The sequence below is a fragment of the Danio rerio genome, chromosome 8, assembly GCF_052040795.2.
Source record: "Danio rerio strain M-AB ecotype USA chromosome 8, GRCz13ab, whole genome shotgun sequence".
Taxonomy (NCBI): Eukaryota; Metazoa; Chordata; class Actinopteri; order Cypriniformes; family Danionidae; genus Danio; species Danio rerio.
The window spans coordinates 29645955-29665062 of NC_141028.1; the positions used below are offsets into that span (position 1 = coordinate 29645955).

A 19108-nucleotide genomic window follows, 5' to 3' on the forward strand; every position below is an offset into this window, starting at 1 on the left:
TTTAAAAAGTCCATTGGCTTCCTTTACCCGTAGGCAAAACTAAAATAGGCTATTAGTAACAAATATAAATAAAAGATGAAAAACTTTTTGTGAAAGCAAGAGATAATCGTGTGAGAGTGCTGTTATAAAAGGAGTCTCAGGTGACCAACAATTGTGCATTACTGCAACACCATTTATTCCAGAACATCTGAGCCACTTTCAGTTCTAAAGTTTTCATTTTTGGTTTTATTCTATTTTTTTAAATCTATTTAAAGCTGCAGTAGGTGATCATCTTCAGAATCATGTGTTGTGCTGGTTGAAAGTCTCTTCACAGTCCAAAAGTAAAGATTAAAGAAAATGATCTAAATGTTTTTATATGTATTTTTATATTCTGGGTAAGGCATAAAACTAAAACATGTTCATCCAATTAAATATTGTCGGGCTGACAATTCCCATAATTCTGATAAGCAGCTCAAACTGTCAGCAAATGTAGATTTGAACCACTGGGCATCTCTTCATGCAGATTCACCATTTGCGTGTGGATGCGTGCATGTGCGCCGCGCGTTTATGTGCAGACGAGCAGTCACAGTTGCAAATCAAATGCTGAATAAAAACCTGTTAAACTCCTGAATCAATATTGGAGTGAGTTTTGCACGCTGGAAGAAAAATAATACCATGACTGAAGTATTTCTGTTAGGCAGGTCATGTTCTGTGTTGAACTCTTTTAGTCACGCAGAGCTGATGTAGATTGTGTTGTTATGAATGGGTTATCTGCACAGAAGTGTTGTTCAGCCACTGAAATCTCCCCGTGAAAGATTGATGCGACTATTTTCAGCTTCATAAGGTCCTTTTACAGCGTTGATAAAGTAGATTTATATTTAGTTTAACAACAAAACATCAGTAAATAGAGCTATTCGGCCTAGCCTACTTTACTGAGCTGAAGATGCTTTTGTATTTATATTGGGTCATTTCTGAACAATGACAGCCTGTGATGCGCTCTTTATATTGTTCACCACTACTCTGAATATTCATGTGAAATAGCATGCAAGTATGGTTTAGTAATAAGTGTAATTCCTGCACGCCACCGGCTAAACACTAGCTACATTTCTAAATGGTGAATGACATGATCTAGTGGGTTGTCCACTGCCATCTTTACGATGAGCATTCGTGTTTCAGAGGCGTGGCTTTGGATGGCAGGGGAGGGACTGTGTTTCAAAGATATTATGCCAAGCGGTTAGCATTTTGGCAGATCACCTACTGCACCTATAACTTGTTTGGTAAATAAATCCTGTTTTGTTATTTAGCTTATTATTTTTAAGGAACAGTGAAGTTGCATATTAACTTGATATGCAAAGAATGGGAAATAAATTATTTTTGACATGCTGATTTTGGTAAAAAATTGTGAATATAGGTAATACTCGCCTTGCAATTTTAAAATCATTGTTTTTTTTTTCTTTGAGCAGGCAATTTTTAATTTAAATGATTGCTGCTGCAGTCTGAAAGTGTCGGTTAGGCAATGCTGACGGACACAGCTAAAGCTGGACAAATTACAGTTAATTGATTATTAATTCTGATAAGAATAACATCAAAAACAAGATAATATTAATAATAGGTCTTTTATTTAAAAATGAATTTAACACATGTAATAGGTCTACATAAGTGTGAAACGAACCAAACATCATCTTTAAAATAGTCAGGCCTCAGCTCTCTGTGATATCTCTTCCTATCATCGATACACAACACTAGTGTCAATCGGCACAACCCTATCTTGTAGTAAACATAACTCCAAACTGCAATATGGTCATTTAAATGTTGTTCGCGCATCGACGTTCAGGGGTTCGAATTGAGATCGCCATCTTTTTACGATTAACTATGCAGTCCAACTATCACTTGCCAGTAATTAACCAATCTTTTATAGTAAAATCTGTATGTGTACTATTGGTCATACTGTATGAATTAACTCCAGAATATCTGGCATGTGAAAATACATAATTGAGCTATCCTTTCATCTTTAAATAAATTGCTTTAAGACACAATTGTATGATGTTATATAGTTAGAACTAGATTACATTTTAAATAAACCTGCCAAAGGGTCTGTCTTACCTTGTTCTGGTTACTCTGCCCTGTTCACTTAGCAGCAAATATCACTAGATAGGCTACCTGGTGCCTGAATGAAAGGGTTACCGTCTTATTCCCTGATCTTCTTGCTTTGTCTGACTGTTGTGGCTCAGTTTGTTTGTGAGGATCACTCATCTTCATGTTGTCCAAAACAGGTGAGAAGACAGAAGCATTATGGGACTGGATGTCAGAAAAAAAACAGAGAATATCGAAATCAGAAATATTTGTCAAGACAGAACAAGTATATTCTTCTTTTTCTATATTCAGGGTTTCTGCAGATATCATAATGTCAAATTTAAGACTTATTAAGACCTTTTTAAGACCATTAAGTATTAAATTTAGGACCTATATCGCAATATCAAAAACACGCATACACATAAAGAGATCAGAAGAAGAAGAAACCGACAGTAAAATCTGACAAATAAACAGAGAAGTAAAAAGCTTCTGGAACTAGGTCATATCATTAATATCATTCAGGATAATCGTTTTTAATTATTTTATAATTAATTATAAAGATTTTTATAACCATTCAAGATTTTTTAAATACATTTTTTATCTAAATGATGCATCACATGCTTTTGTTCATATCTCAGACAGTTCTACCCATTAAAGTTAAATATTAATGGCAACAGATCTTGGGTTGCTCTACAATTATATTTTTTATTAAGGCAGAAATAAAAACAGAAAACAAGTACACTCACTAAAAATATTGAGGTTTTTTATTTTTTATTTTGCCCACTCAACAATTCACACATCACTTTCTGACTAGTTTAGTTATCACCAATAAAGCCTAGAAATTGGGCATCAATATACTGTAAACTGATACATATATTTATATATTCCTTTCCAGTTGAAGTCAGAATTATTAGCCCCCCTGTTTATTTTTCCCCAATTCCCGTTTAATGGAGAGCAGATTTTTTTCAACACATTTCAAACATAATAGTTTTATGAACTAATCTCTAATAACTGATTTATTTTCTCTTTGTCAAGCTGACAGTAAATAATATTTGACTAGATATTTTTGAAGACACTTCTATACAGCTTAAAGTGACATTTAAAAGCCTAATTAGGTTAATTAGGTGAACTAGGCAGGTTAGGGTAATTAGGCAAAATTTTGTTACTTAATTTTAGTTTGTAACTTGTAAATTGTTTTAAATTCGAGGTTGTAATATAGGTCTATACATTAGTGTAAAACCTATGAATGATGGAAAAACATATTCTGTAATATTAAAACCAACTGGGTCTCCACTTTTGCATGGCCTCTTTTTTTAAACAAACTTATCCCTCAGGTTTTTACAAACTTTTACAAAAACTGTCCTCCTTTCTTACTGCTTTTGCAATTTCTAGCCAAAAAGTATTGGTCATCTGGTTCTACTTCTCCCTATGATCACGCATGGACTGATCATAAAGAAGATGTGTGTATAGGGCTGGATGATATGACAAAAATTTATATCACGATATACTTCTTAATTTCGGTCGATATGATATCATTTCGATATCGATATGGACAATATTAAAAAGACATTAAAAAACTGCCAAGAACGCACACAATAGATGTCTGTACCTACAAATATCTGCAAACTGAATTTGCAAAGTCTATAATACCTCCAGGCTCTTATAACTTTTCTTTTAATAAAAAAGTTTAAAAAAATTTTAATTGTTCACTTTTTAAAATGTTAACTCTCTTTTTTGTATTTAGCCTTTACAGACAGACATATATATATAGACATATATATATATATATACACACAGGGCTTTACATTAACACCCCCCAACCTGCCAAATTCAGGTAGATTTCAGCTTTGGCGTGTTAGACAGTCACTCCCACAAGCCACTTTGGCTGGTTGAAAATATTTTTTTTTCAATTTTGTAGTTTTCCTAAAAGCAGGGTTCGACAATATAAGGATGACCCAATATGCATGCAAATGTGATCTTATAATCAAGAAGTAAAATAATTGTGATCACGCGAGCAGAAGAAAGCAAGTGAATACCAAATGAGAGGATGATCATTAGCCACGACAGATTACTGTAAATATTTTTGATACATGACAATAGTTATTTTTTAAAAGTCAATTGCTTTTCTTTCTTTTTTAAGAAATGTTTTATTAAATAAAAAGTATAGTATACAGCTATATTTTGCTTGTTTTGACACATTAAAAATTTGTGTCTAAGAAATAATTATTGTTTTGTATGGTTATAGAGATACATTTGGTAAATCGTTAATTTTGAGCTCTAAAAAAGTCATGCTAGTCGTGCAAACAATGAAACCATGACTCCTTTGCTCATGCTCATTGAGCAAGCTCATACTCGACACACAAAAAGTGAAATGATTGAGGACAAATGTGGACATAACACAAAATTTAAATCCAGTAATTTTAGCATGTCAATGTCAAACTTATGCATATACAATATCTTTTTCCAACAACAAAATTGTGGATAGTAAAAATGCAGAGTGGCTAGTAATGTTGGAAATCTACTAGCCACAGTGGCTGGTGATCAAAAAAGTTAATGTCAAGCCCTGTATATATATATATATATATATATATATATATATATATATATATATATATATATATATATATATATATATATATATATATAGTTTGTTCATTCACATCTGTATTCAGGGCACACTTCAGGGCAAACTTTCTGCCACGGAGCTAACCAACTGCTGTGCTAGGCGCTGGCAGCGTGTCTGTGATGTCACATGCGTGATGACGTACATCATGCTCTTTCTGATGGCTGAGCACTGACCGTCACTCAGTGACAAATGATGCAATCTAGGGATGTAACGGTATTGTAAATACCGTCATACCGCAATATTAATTTTTTCCGATATTAGCGTAGTCGCATGACTCGATAAAACTATAGGTCTTCTGAGAAAATTTGCTCAGGCGAATGAAGCGAACGGGAGGTAGCGAAAACTACAATTCCCATCAGCCCAGGGGTTGCCATCATTCTTTGCGGTCTGTTGTCGCTACAGATCCAGTAATGCGGAAATGGAGTGTGCTGCTAGATGCGAGGATGAAAAAGAGCTGGAAATGATCGAACATAAAGCAGGTGTTGTCGCCGCACGCGTACTGAATAGCGGTGTTATCGCGCGTGTACTGAATAGCGTTGTTGTCGCGCGTGTTCTGATCAGCTGTGTTGTAGCGCGCGTACTGTAAAGCGGGGAGGGGGGGTTGAGCGCGGATACTTAAGAGCGGTGTTGTCGCTCGCCTACTGAAGGGCGGGACGGAGGGTGTGTTGCATCGCGGGGGCACTTTTGATCATTTTGGAAGGGCACTTTCTATGCAAGACTAAAAAGGGGATGTGCTCTGCACAGGTTGAGCCCTATGTGTGCACGTGCCTGCAAGTCGAGGAAAACGACTAAAAACAGTCATGGGGACTGCAGAAACACAGCACACTGTTCAGATTGATGCAGACATTGACTTGTACCGCAAAGAGACCTCTATCTCACTCATGGCTTGTTCTCTCAAGTGGGGGAAAGACAATGCACAACGTTACCCACTGCTGTCAACCTGGGCCAAGTCATATCTCTCTGTCCCAGAAACCTCAGTCCCAAATGAGAGGGGTTTTTTCTGTTGCAGGGGACATTGTAAATACCCAGAGATACCAGCTTTTACCAGATTATAGTTATAAGATAATTTTCCTTTAAACCCATCTCTATCTAAGTGAGTGAGTAATTAAATGTTGAATGTGATGAGTTTTCAACAATACTAAATTGAAACTTTATTTTTTTACATTGTTTAATATTTTTTTGTTATTAAAATTGAAGTTCCTGTTTCAAAGCTTACAGATAGATGGCTAATTTGTATGTCATTGACACTTTTGGCACTTTTTTGGAGTATTTTCATAAGTTTTGTTTTTTCCTGTAAATGATTCAATAAATACCGTACCGTGACATTCATACCGAGGTATTACCGTACCGTGAAATTCTGATACCGTTACATCCCTAATGCAATCTATAAGATCTTATAAATATATATATATATATATATATATATATATATATATATATATATATATATATATATATATATATATATATATATATGCAAATTTATATCGAAATACCGGAAATGAGTTTAAAACTCATATCACGTTACTGAAAACAATTCTATAGCGATATATATTGATATGTAATCATTGTCCAGCCCTAATGGGTGTATGCATGCATCAAGTTTATATATGCGCAAGTTTCATACATGTTTTGAACATAGTATAGGTTTATATGCAAGTAATTTATATGCTTGTGTTGATAAGCAAAGATTAATTTAGATCCTACACAGCGCCTCATAGCCATCTGTGTCGGGAAAGTGGATGGTGAGGTGACAGGTTGACTTAAACTGAAATGATGCCTCATCTTCTGTCATTGCTTCTGACTCTCAGTATGTTCTATCGGGTGGAACAGATTTGATGTGTTTCCGCTGTTAGTCGGCAGACTCTGCACCACTCTACCGCACATTTTGCAGAGCACCGAAACTATACGTTTATCGAAACTTAAAAAGCTGAATCACTTCCACACCACTGCATTCATCTTTCCTCTCTCATCAACTAATTTGTCTGCATTCTTAGTTGTGGAAGCTTGTTCATTCACATCAGTATTCAGGGCACACATTTTGTAGCATTTTGTTGCATTCTGCGACGGAGCAGCTTAACTAACTTCTGAGCGCTGGCAGTGGCAGCGTGTCTGTGATGTATGTCATCACGCAAGTGACATCACGCTCATTCTGAGCACGAAAAGTCATTCAGTGACAAATGATACAAGGTATAAGATCTTATCTATAATAAAACAGATGTATGCAAATGTATATCGAAATACCAGAAATGGGTTTAAAAATCATCACTGTTATTGAAAAAAATCTATTGCGATATATATTGATATCGAATTATTGTCCAGCCCTATGTGTGTACAGTCATACCTGTTTCAGACAAAATCTCTTCAAAGTGTTTCATATTTAATTCAAATCAAATGCGGCACCGCACGAACTGAAAAAACATTTTGTGAGCTCTGCCAGCCAAAATCATGTCGCGGCGGACCTCCATAAACAGTGATGACATCACATTTACCGCGCGCACTGAGTTCAATAACAGAAAGCTGATTGGCAATTGTCGGTATAGGGCATGTCGGTCTTATTTGTAGTTGTAATATTGCAAATTACAATTGGACTAGTGAAATAAAGAACTACAACACCCTGAAAACCTAGCAACAACAACAAAAAAAGAATTTAAATGAGTTTTAGATGTAGCGTTACATAGACATCGCAAAAATAAGACCTGTGCAAAAATATTTTAGACTTAGAATAGTGAATTTAGGACTTTTGAAGGCCCTAAATTTCGATTTTTTTTAATTTTAAACTTTTTAAGACTCCGCGGAAACCCTGTATATTCCTTCTGACCAGACTTTCTACTTATACATGTCAGTCAGTATTGCTATTTTGACTGTCAATATTACAGAATAAAGCATCCGTATAATTATGGTTGAATTTTATGTTTCATAATATAGACAATTGGTAAGTGAACCTACTGATTTCTGTAGACTCATACTACTGACCCCTACTCACCATAACCAGAATCTCCATAATTGTAGGTTATATCTTCTCCTGGAAGTATGTTGCACACAGCAAAGATATGATTTTTATTTTGCAGTTAGGAGCTTTGTGGTCATCATTTACAAGTCTCCCAAAAGACCCATCTTCTTTCGATGCATCCATGCTGTAAAACATAAAACAATCACTAAGCATAAAATACAAACAATTTTTAAAGTTTATACATTTAAGATGTACTATTTTTTTTTCTGTGACCATCTTCAAAGAGGTGTTAACAATAGCCGAGTATCGAGAATGAATTCTATTTTAAAACTTGCTAATTATTTCACTAAAAACTACAGATTTGATTAGAAGTGTTAATTTACATTTCACTTCTCAATTCCTGTAATATATTTTTTATGTCTGTGAGGAACATTTTTTATGAAATTGCAATCAAATATGGGAACTGATTGTAATCAGAATGATCAGAATCAGAAATACTTAAATTTTGAGACGCTTAATATATTATCGGCCATATCGATATCAGCCGATAAATGCTATTTTTTTAATGTTATGGTCATCAGTCTGATATCAAAATATGGCCGATATATTTAAGCTGATAGATTACAGAATTGCCTGCCTTGCACATGCGTGGGTCGAACTTGTTCAGAGTTGTGCAGTGCTTGGACATTATTGTTGGGTGATACACAATTTTCATATCATCCACCTTTGAGATCACCTATCATGATACTATAGCATAGGCCAGGGGTCACCAATCTTATTTCTAGAGGTCCAGTGTCCTGCAGGGTTTAGCTCCAACTTGCCTCAACACACCTGTCTGGGTGTTTCAAGTATACCTAGTAAGACCTTGTTTAGCTTGTTCAGGTGTGTTTGATTTGGGTCAGAGCTAAAATCAGCAGAACACCAGACCTCCAAAAACAAGTTTGGTGATCCCTGGCATAGGGCACGGCAGTGTTATGTTTGCTTATTTGCTCACTTATTTAACCACATCTAAACATATTTAATAACCTTTCGGCTAATCATACTCACCACCCAAACTTGTACTCAAGAACAAAATCCCCTCTGAATAAAGCTTCAGTGGTGAAAACTCATCCTCCTAAACAAAAGACGTTCATTAGCTGCATTTTGTTGAAAATTAATTATCATTGGTACATAATTGCATTTTTAGAGTTTGCATTAAATTCTACTGACTTTTGTGTTTTTATTTGAACTAATTGTTCTACTTGTCCTGTATGCTTCTCAAGCTTTATGAGAAGTGTCATTCATGTCTTTTTAGGTGCACTCAAAGGGCAATCACCTGTTATGTCATGTCATTAAGTTTTTGATTGTTAGCATGATGTAGGCCTTTGAAATAATATTTATACAATATAGTTATAATGACATGTATAGATGATTAAACCAGTGTGTTTAAACTAGTTTTAAATTTGTTTGTTTTTGTAGTTTAGGCCAAAACAAATGTTTGTTGCAATTTTAATAGTTTAAGTTCATTTGATTGACTATTTAAAAATCTGTGGATATTATCAATGCATTTATTGGATAAAATAACATTGCTACCTTTAAGTCCCCATCCCCAGAAGTGATTAAGGTTACACAGTCATATATATAAATGTGTAAAAGATGAAGCACTATGAATATATATTTAAAAGAAAATATGTCAAATAAATGATCAGATCTCTGTGTGGAGCACTGGCTGTTGTCAGACTCCTTGTGCAAACAAAAATTTCTCTGAATAATTACAATATATAGCTAAATGTATTTGAAAACATAGACATACTATTGAAAATGAATACTTTAATTCATTAGAGTCGTACTTCTGTGGGTATTTTGGTTAAAGTAACCTAAAAGTAATACAAAAGTAGTGTAATGCATTTCTGAGATATTAATATTGTCATGTAACCAATTACAAAAAAAGAAATGGCAGTAACTTTTAATATATATATACTGTAATGCATTACATTTTGGAAGTAACTTGCCCAACTGTGTTCGCTATTGTTTGTTAGCACAAAGATTAGATATTAACGGGGATTTGGAACAAAATTGTTTATGCACAATGGGCTCTCTGCACAGCTAGAGTTTTAAAGCCAACGATAAACTTCCGGTGATAGCTTAATGTGGATATTTTCAATTTCACAAAGTTGTTTGTACATCATCAATGTTGTAATGTTATTACAATACATTCAGTTAAACAGACTAAAGCATTCATTCAGTTGTTCAAGCGTAAAATTAGATGAACGATGGTATAACCACTAGCGCCGTCAGTATAGCAAAAGGCTAGCGCAGATATTCCATTGAAAATACTGGGTAAAGTCTAAATCGAATACGTGGCCGGCTGGTATGTGCTATGCACATCCATATAGCAGCATTTTTATGACATTGTATAATAGGCGATGCGGTGGCACAGTAGGTAGTGCTGTCGCCTCACAACAAGAAGGTCGCTAGTTCAAGCCTCAGCTGGGTCAGTTGGTGTTTCTGTGTGGAGTTTGCACGTTCTCCCTGTATTCGCGTGGGTTTCCTCGGGGTGCTCCGGTTTCCCCCACAGTCCAAAGACATGTGGTACAGGTGAACTGGGTAAGATAAAAATTGTCTGAAGTGTATGAGTGTGAATGAATGTGTATGGGTTTCTTAGTGATGGGTTGCAGCTGGAAGGGCATCCGCCGTGTAAAACATATGCTGGAATAGTTGGCGGTTCATTCTGCTGTGGCGACCCCAGATTAATAAAAGGACTAAGCTGAAAAGAAAATGAATGAATGAATGTATAACAATAATGAATATTTTTACAGTACTGTGACGGTTGGGTTTAAGGTTGGGGTGGAGGTAGGCTTTAAAAAATAAAATGTATTGGGTATTTTAATAGATAGCAGCATAAATAATACTCAATACAACTACTGTTTTTACGTTACTGTGACAGTTGGATTTAGGGTTGGGGTGGGGATAGACGTTAATAAAATACAACAAATGTGAAATTTAAGAAATAATATAAATACTTTTCGTTAACTTTCGGCTGCAACCATATCTGATCTAGCAACAACCAAAATACAGGGTAAAAAAACTGTCATATTTTAAAGACATGGCGGGGGGAAATGGACTTTAATGCAGTGCTTCTTGTCCGATCTGAAACCCACTTCATATCATATATATAACAGGTAGTGAAGATTACTGATTTTTAAAGAGATCAGATCTTAAACGTGACAATTTTGAAATGGAAAGATGTCATTGGAAGCCATTGGAGTGCCTGGCTGAAAATTAAAAGTCTGGTAATCTGTAAAATATTTTACAACATTACAGATACATTAAAAACTAATTTAAGTGTGTGTATGGTTTGCATTGGTTACTTTAACAATTATAATAGCAAAAATAATTAATGTAGTGCTTTGTTGTATATACATGTTCAGAGTTAATAAATGTTTCAACCCAATTTAATTGCAAAAGTATGATAAAGTACAACAGGTAACACTTTAAAATAAAATTAATGGATTAAAGTCAACGGTAAGAAAAAAGCCAGATTCATTACAGTTACTGTGTTAATATAGGATAAAATAATACAACTGAATATTATTAGTTATTATCCCCATTTAGTAAAACGACTAACTTTAGTAAAACGATTGTAATCAGATTACTATAATTTTAACACATACATCAGCATTAAGAAATTATCATCACCTAAGATTAACATTAAACTTTACCAATACTTTTAATTAACTAATGTTTACTATTGAAGCCTTCTTGCACAGAGTTAATGTACAGTACAACTGACCTATAAATGTTTTAAATTTTAGTAACAGTTTCAGTTAATATTTCAACCTGTAGTAGGCCAGATGAACTTGAAAATATTATTGAAAAACAATTAAGTCTCTTAAAATGTTGCACTGTTAACAATACCACTGCAACACAACATGGATTTTACTAAAAAGAACTGTAAAAGTTTACATAATAAATAATTATTCAATGTATTTTGAGTTCCCATAATGTCAATATTGTACATGTTCATTATCATTCTATATTGAACCACTGCATAGAGAGATATAGACAGAGAGATAGAGTGTTTGTGAGTATAACTTACCTTTGTAATTGTTGATGAATTGCACTTGCAGGTTTGTCACTTTTACAACAAATGTAATGTTCTGCATCCTCTTGAGGTATTTTACGCTTTCTGTTTTTTCTTAATCCCAGCATGAAGACAAAGGGCATGTTTCCTATAAAGACTTTACGAAAAAATAAATATAATAAATTATATTATGCTAATAAATAACATAATAATAATAGCATAATACATTTTATATATTGTCAATTGTTCTGCTGAACCCAAATGATTTCACATAGATCTAGTAATGTACTTCTATCTAAAAATTTAAATAAAAAATTAAATCATAATGTAATTAAAAACAGAATAAATAGGATGTAAATCACATCCAAGATTAATTTTCCTATATTCGTTAAACAAAGCTATAAATACATTGTTATTTAGACTGAAAACAGGGCTAGACCCACATGAACCATTTTCATGTTTTTGTAACTTTACACATCTCAAAATTATATATACTTTGATATAATAAAGACGTTATATATATATATATATATATATATATATATATATATATATATATATATATATATATATATATATATATATATAAAATGTTCTGTGCGTTTGGGCAAGCTAATTAACATCATTAAAAGGCTCATTTACTTAAAGTAATTTAAAATAATCACCATATTAAACAAAAAATAAAGATTTTATTTTTGGGGCAACCACACAAGCACACGCAAGCACTATTTTGATCAACAGAAATGTAGTGTGTTAAACAGTATACAGCTAACATTGCTATTAAATACATTTCAACAAATATAATCGACAAAGGAATATAAGCACTAAACATACATCTTACAAAGGCAATGTTTTGTCGTGTAAGCAGTAATTATGCATTTAAATACATAAATTGATTTACCTGCTCTCCCAGGAGAGATGAGTTCGCGGGAAAAGGCGTCTCCAATTGATTGCGTCATTAGCACGTGTTTGCAAATGCCGCGCGTTCATGAGTTGAATGAGGCGCTGTGAGGGATGTGTGCTTAACACACACACACATACACATGAACAGAGGGGTGGGGGAGGGAAACTGCAGCAGGTTCAACTTGGAGTTTGCAAAATGTATGCATCCACGTGTTGAAGTGTTCACATATTTGTTTTATGTTGAACATGCTCTTTTCATTTGACTTTTTTTTTTAGAAAACCTGATTTTCTTTGATTATGGTGCACTTTAATTTAATCTCCAAATAAGTAAATAAATAAATATATATATATATATATATATATATATATATATATATATATATATATATATATATATATATAATAAAAAATAATTATAAAATAAAAATATATATATATATTTTTAAAGTAAAAAAAAAGTGAGGGGAAACCTGATAGGTGTTGTAGACTAGAGTTACGTTAACAAACTAATTTTATATTATTGTCGTCGTCATCATAGTCATAGTCTCTACCCCAGGGCAGCTCTCACGAGGCGTCTGTGAGTTGACAGTGGGGGATGGGTGCTCAAGACACACACACACACATACACACGAACACAGGGGTGGGGGAGGGGAGCTGCAGCAGGTAACACACTTCAACTTGGAGTTTGCTAAATGTATGCATCCACGTGTTCAAGTTTTCACATATTTGTTTCACATTAAACATGCTCTTTTCATTTGACTTTTTTTTTTAGAAAATCCGATTTATTTGATGGTGCACTTTAATCTCCAAACAAATAAATAAATTATATATATATATAATTTATTAATTAATAAAAACAATTGATATAAAAACAGAGATTTTTAGCGTTTTAACACAATCTTAAGGCATGTTTTCAACATGCTTCCTGATCCATCAAACATGTTTTTATTACTATATATATATATATTTATTTTTTTTTTTAAGTAAAATAAAAGTGAGGGGAAACCTGATAGGTGTTGTAAACTTGAATTACATTTACAAACTAATTTAATATTATTGTTATAGTCGTAGTCTACCCCAGGGCAGCTCTCTTGAGGCTTCTGTGAGTTGACAGTGGGGGATGGGTGCTTAAAACACAAACAGACACACACACATACACACGAACAGAGGGGTGGGGGAGGGGAATTGCAGCAGGTAACACACTTCAACTTGGAGTTTGCTAAATGTATGCATCCACGTGTTGAAGTTTTCACATATTTGTTTCACATTAAACATGCTCTTTTCATTTGACTTTTATTTTAGAACGCGATTTCTTTGATAACAATGCACTTTAATTTAATCTCCAAACAAATTAATACATTTCTTTATTTATTATCTATTTATTTATTAATAATAAACAACTGATATAAAAACAGGGATTCCTGATCTATCAAGCATGTAGTTTGTATTTCTTTTTTTTTTACTATATATATTCATTCATTCATTCATTCATGGGGTCGCCACAGCGGAATGAACTGCCAACTTATATAGTAAAAAAATGAAATACAAACTACATGCTTGATAGATCACATACACATTTTTATTATAGGTTTTTTAAGTAAATAAAAGTGAGGGGACAGCAGACCCTCAATTTAACCTCTAAACACATCTGATCGTACTAATTTGAGCTTCCAGAACTGGTTTGACACAGTATCACCAGTGATAAAATCAATCTCTAGTAACTCACTCACTCATTCACTCACTCACTCAGTATCCTTCAGCATAGTTACTGATTTATCAGGGGTCGCCACAGCGGAATGAACTGCTAACTACTCTGGCATGTTTCCTACAGCAGGCCCATCTGCTACACCACTGCCTAATCCCTACCCCTAAACCTCACTCACTCACTCACTCACTCACTGTCCTTCAGCATAGTTACTAATTTATCAGGGGTCGCCACAGCAGAATGAACCGCTAACTACTATGACATATTTTTCCTACAGCGGGCCCATCCGCTACGCCACTGCCTAATCCCTACCCCTAAACCTACCTCACACACTCACTCACTCACTGTCCTTCAGCATAGTTACTAATTTATCAGGGGTCGCCACAGCGAAATGAACCGCTAACTATTCTGGCACATGTTTCATACAGTTGGCCCTTCCGCTACGCCACTGCCTAATCCCTACCCCTAAACCTCACTCACTCACTGTCCTTCAGCATAGCTACTGATTTATCAGGGGTCGCCACAGCGGAATGAACCACTAACTACTCTGACATGTTTTATACAGCGGGCCCATTTGCTACGCCACTGCTTAATCCCTACCCCTAAACCTCACTCACTCACTCACTATCCTTCAGATAAGTTACTGATTTATCAGGGGTCACCACAGCAGAATGAACCGCTAACTACTCTGGCATGTTTCACACAGCGGGCCCATCCGCTACGTCACTGCCTAATCCCTACCCCTAAACCTCACTCACTCACTTCAGCATAGTTACTGATTTATCAGGGGTCGCCACAGCGGAATGAACCACTAACTACTCTGACATGTTTTATACAGCTGGCCCATTTGCTACGCCACTGCTTAATCCCTACCCCTAAACCTCACTCACTCACTCACTCACTCACTCACTCACTCACTCACTCACTGTCCTTCAGCATAGTTACTGATTTATCAGGGGTCGCCACAGTGGAATGAACCTCTAACTACTCTGGAATGTTTCATACAGTGGGCCCATCCGCTACGTCACTGCCTAATCCTTACCGCTAAACCTAACTCACACACTCACTCACTATCCTTCAGCATAGTTACTTATTCATCAGGGGTCGCCACAGCGGAATGAACCGCTAACTACTCTGGCATGTTTCATACAGCGGGCCCATTTGCTACGCCACTGCATAATCCCTACCCCTAAACCTCACTCACTCACTTACTCACTCACTCACTCACTATCCTTCAGCATAGTTACTGATTTATCAGGGGTCGCCACAGTGGAATGAACTGCTAACTACTCTGACATATGTTTCCTACAGCAGGCCCATCCGCTACGCCACTGCATAATCCCTACCCCTAAACCTCACTCACTCACTCACTCACTCACTCACTCACTCACTGTCCTTCAGCATAGTTACTGATTTATCAGGGGTCGCCACAGCGGAATGAACCGCTAACTACTCTGGCATGTTTCATACAGCGGGCCCATCCGCTACGCCACTGCTTAATCCCTACCCCTAAACCTCACTCACTCACTCATTCACTCACTCACTATCCTTCAGCATAGTTACTAATTTATCAGGGGTCGCCACAGCAGAATGAACCTGTAACTACTCTAGCATATGTTTCATACAGTGGGCCCATCATTTTCACTCACACTAATACACTACTGCTAATGTAATTGATCAGTACCACTATAGCGCATGGGTTTGGACTGTGGAGGAAACCTACGCTGACACGGGGAGAACATGCAAACTCCACACAGAAATGCCAACTGGCCCAGATGACACTCGAACCAGCGACCTTCTTGCTGTTAGACAACTTCTTGTCGGCATAAACCTAGCCATAACTGTAAATTATTCTCAATATCAGAGAGGATGATTAGTCGTACAACAATGATGTAGAAGCATGTAACCCTCAATGTAAATCAACCTTAACATAAAATGTGAACTTATTCATCAATCTGATTGACTAATAGAAATGTTGTTCCAGGTTCAACAGGTCAAGGGTGTCAAACTCAGTTCCTGGAGGGCCACTGCCCTGCACAGTTTAGTTCCCAGCCTGCTTCAACAAACCTTTAGGTTTCAAACCATAGACATTATAATAGAAAGCTAAACGCCTCATGGTCCGCTTCAGTCCGTTGTTCCGATAAGTCAACGAGGTTAATCCGGTTATGACTGCTCTATAAACAGAGGCAACTGAACAGAGGAGCTGCTGTTTTGCCTGATATAAAATATAAGAACAGTGTATTTTCTTAACTGATTATAGTTTTATGGTGTCAAAAAAAAAAAAAAAAAAAACTTCCTGGCAAGTCTGTTGGAGCTAAATTCAGCAGGATTGTGGCCCTCCATAACCAAGTTTGGACACCCCTGGTTTAAAGTGATCTATTGTCTGGGTTGGTGTTGTATATCCAATTTAAACTAGCTTGTAATAAGCTGCCAGTACATTTCCTGTTATTTTACAGACGTATTTCTCTAGATATTATTTCTTATACACTATATCATTCAAATACTGAAATGTCAATTAAAAGTCACTTTGTTAAACTGTAGAGTTGAATTTTCAACATCAAAAAAGTGGACAGAGCAGAGATCAACATCCCATAATTAATTTTGTTATGAGTTTAGTTTTTTGTAATGCATATAGTGTATAAATGGCTCTAAATAGCTGTCCCACAGTAAAAACTCTTCATGGTAAAACGGTATAGTTGTTGTACCAAACAATGAATTAGTTATAACAAAGTTATACTTTTCAAGTTCATAAAAGTGATATCAAGCCTTGTTAATGGGGCATCTATCTATTATAATGTCTGTTTCAAACAAGCCTGGAGGACTCAATTAGTTTGATCAGGGATGTTTCATTGAAGTAAAGCTGAACTGTGACCTGTAGCCTTCCAGGAAGAGTTTCACACATGTGAGATGTTAATCCAAGAACATGTTCCACTAGGTGAAATCACAATATCTGTGTATTCAGCACTCTCATTATGCAAAAAGCACAAGTTTAATAGAAACAGTGAATGCAAAGCAAGGCAACTAAAACTTCTGTCAATGAGAGACTGACTGTCTTCATACAGAGCTCAGTCTGAGGCCTACCCTCTGACCAGGCTGATCAGGCTCTTTCATCCTCCTCATCCTCCTTCTTTTCCTTCCCTCTTTTCAGGTTGTCGCCATTGTTCATATCTAAATTTGTAACACCTGTGTCTATTCTGGCTCATATTTTGCACATGCAGCTGTGAAAAAAATAATACAGAACTGGCACACATTCATACAGCTATCGTATCATTCCAAGTGTTTTATTTGTTTTTAACTGTCACTCTTTTTGTGTGGTGTTTTGTAACAAGAGCATCACAGTGCAAATCTGTTATAGTGGACACACATCTGTTTAGACTTTTGTGTAAAGAGTGTCTGAAACTGCCTGAACTTAAGTTATTACAGAAAGACCATGGCTTTATTCCATTAAGAATTTGGCTGAAAAATATAAAATGCATGTAGTATTAATACATTATTATTATCAGTGTTGGGTAAACGATTTAAAAAAAGTAATGAATTACTACAACATTAAAGTTGTATTTACAGCTCTTCCAGAATACTTATCAATATTTCTTGAAACTAGTAACTGAACACACAAACAAATATCCACAAATACACTACAGCAATGGACTTGTAGTTTTGTAGAATTGGTGTTAATAAGGTAAGAGTGAAGAGTTTCAGTGAGTCTGTGTCAGTTTTCACGTTTAGTGTCTGAGCAGTTAAAAAAGGCTGTAAATTGCTTTTCTACCATATCTAAAATGTAATTAAATTACTCAAGAAGAAATGTAATCACTTCACTCAATACTATCAGAATCTCTATAAATCTCAGTGCATAGGAAATATAAATCAACACTTTTTATTCTTTAAATATAATTTAAACCTGTCCTTTTAGCTTTCCTAACTTAAACAAATACTTTATTATCAACATGTTATTTAGATAACAAACAGAACTCTGGAAAAAGTTAAACATATAAAAAGTTTCCAAGTGATTTAACTATATATTATACACAGAACTGGCAAATGTCTTAATTCATTGTTTACATTTGAATGAAATAAACAGGCTTGAAGTATTTCTTATTTTATTTTTTACATTTTTTAAGTTTTAGAAAAAAAATATATTCACTTTGTGATTTCGTTACAGTAAGTTAACTGATTATTTTGGACTATACTCCCATCACTGATTATATTTATCTTTATCTAAAATGTAATTAAATTACTCAATAAGAAATTTATTCACTCATACTATTTATAATATATGTAAATCTCAGTGCAAAGGAAATATAAATAATACACTTTTCATTCTTTATAAATGATTTAAACCTGGCATTTTAGCTTTCTTAACTTAAACAAATACTTATTAACATGTTATTTAGATAAACAGAACTCTGGAAAAAAGTTAAACATGTATACAAAAAGTTTCCAAGTGATGATACCATTTATTATACACGGATATACATCAAATTATATATTATATTCTGCCTAATTTCCTCCCGGTTGGACTCGGAGCTCCTCTCCTCCTTTCTTTCCCGGGCAGCTGAGCTCTTTGTAGCCGGAGGGAGCGTAGCTGCGGGCGGGGGAGGTGCGCGGTGCGGTCGCTGACAGTGTAGGACAGACAGACAGTTCAAAGAACACACAAACCAGGAAAACATTTGATTCTGTTGCGTGTCGCTCTCGCGGGCCGTTTCGCGCTATTATGCCACAGTATTTCTCGGATCTGCTACTGTACCGCCTAAACTAAGTTACATACTGTACTTCCGTGTTATCCGTTCCCTCGGGGATACAACGCGA

General features: G+C 35.2%; 1 protein-coding gene and 2 long non-coding RNA genes across 3 annotated transcripts in view; 1 reads left to right on the plus strand and 2 right to left on the minus strand.

The window, feature by feature from the left end:
- LOC147842654 (uncharacterized) overlaps positions 1 to 19108 on the minus strand; it is a 77797-nt gene that overhangs the window by 46816 nt on the left and 11873 nt on the right. The gene's annotated exons all lie outside the window — the stretch shown is intronic.
- Positions 1 to 19108, plus strand: part of rhocb (ras homolog family member Cb) — a 68989-nt gene that overhangs the window by 38930 nt on the left and 10951 nt on the right.
- On the minus strand, positions 361 to 12645 carry LOC110440015 (uncharacterized). The gene is made up of 5 exons (XR_015498014.1): positions 12596 to 12645; positions 11710 to 11851; positions 8679 to 8745; positions 7665 to 7815; positions 361 to 2277 (listed from the first exon to the last, which is right to left on the minus strand). It is a non-coding gene; the product is annotated as an uncharacterized LOC110440015 (long non-coding RNA).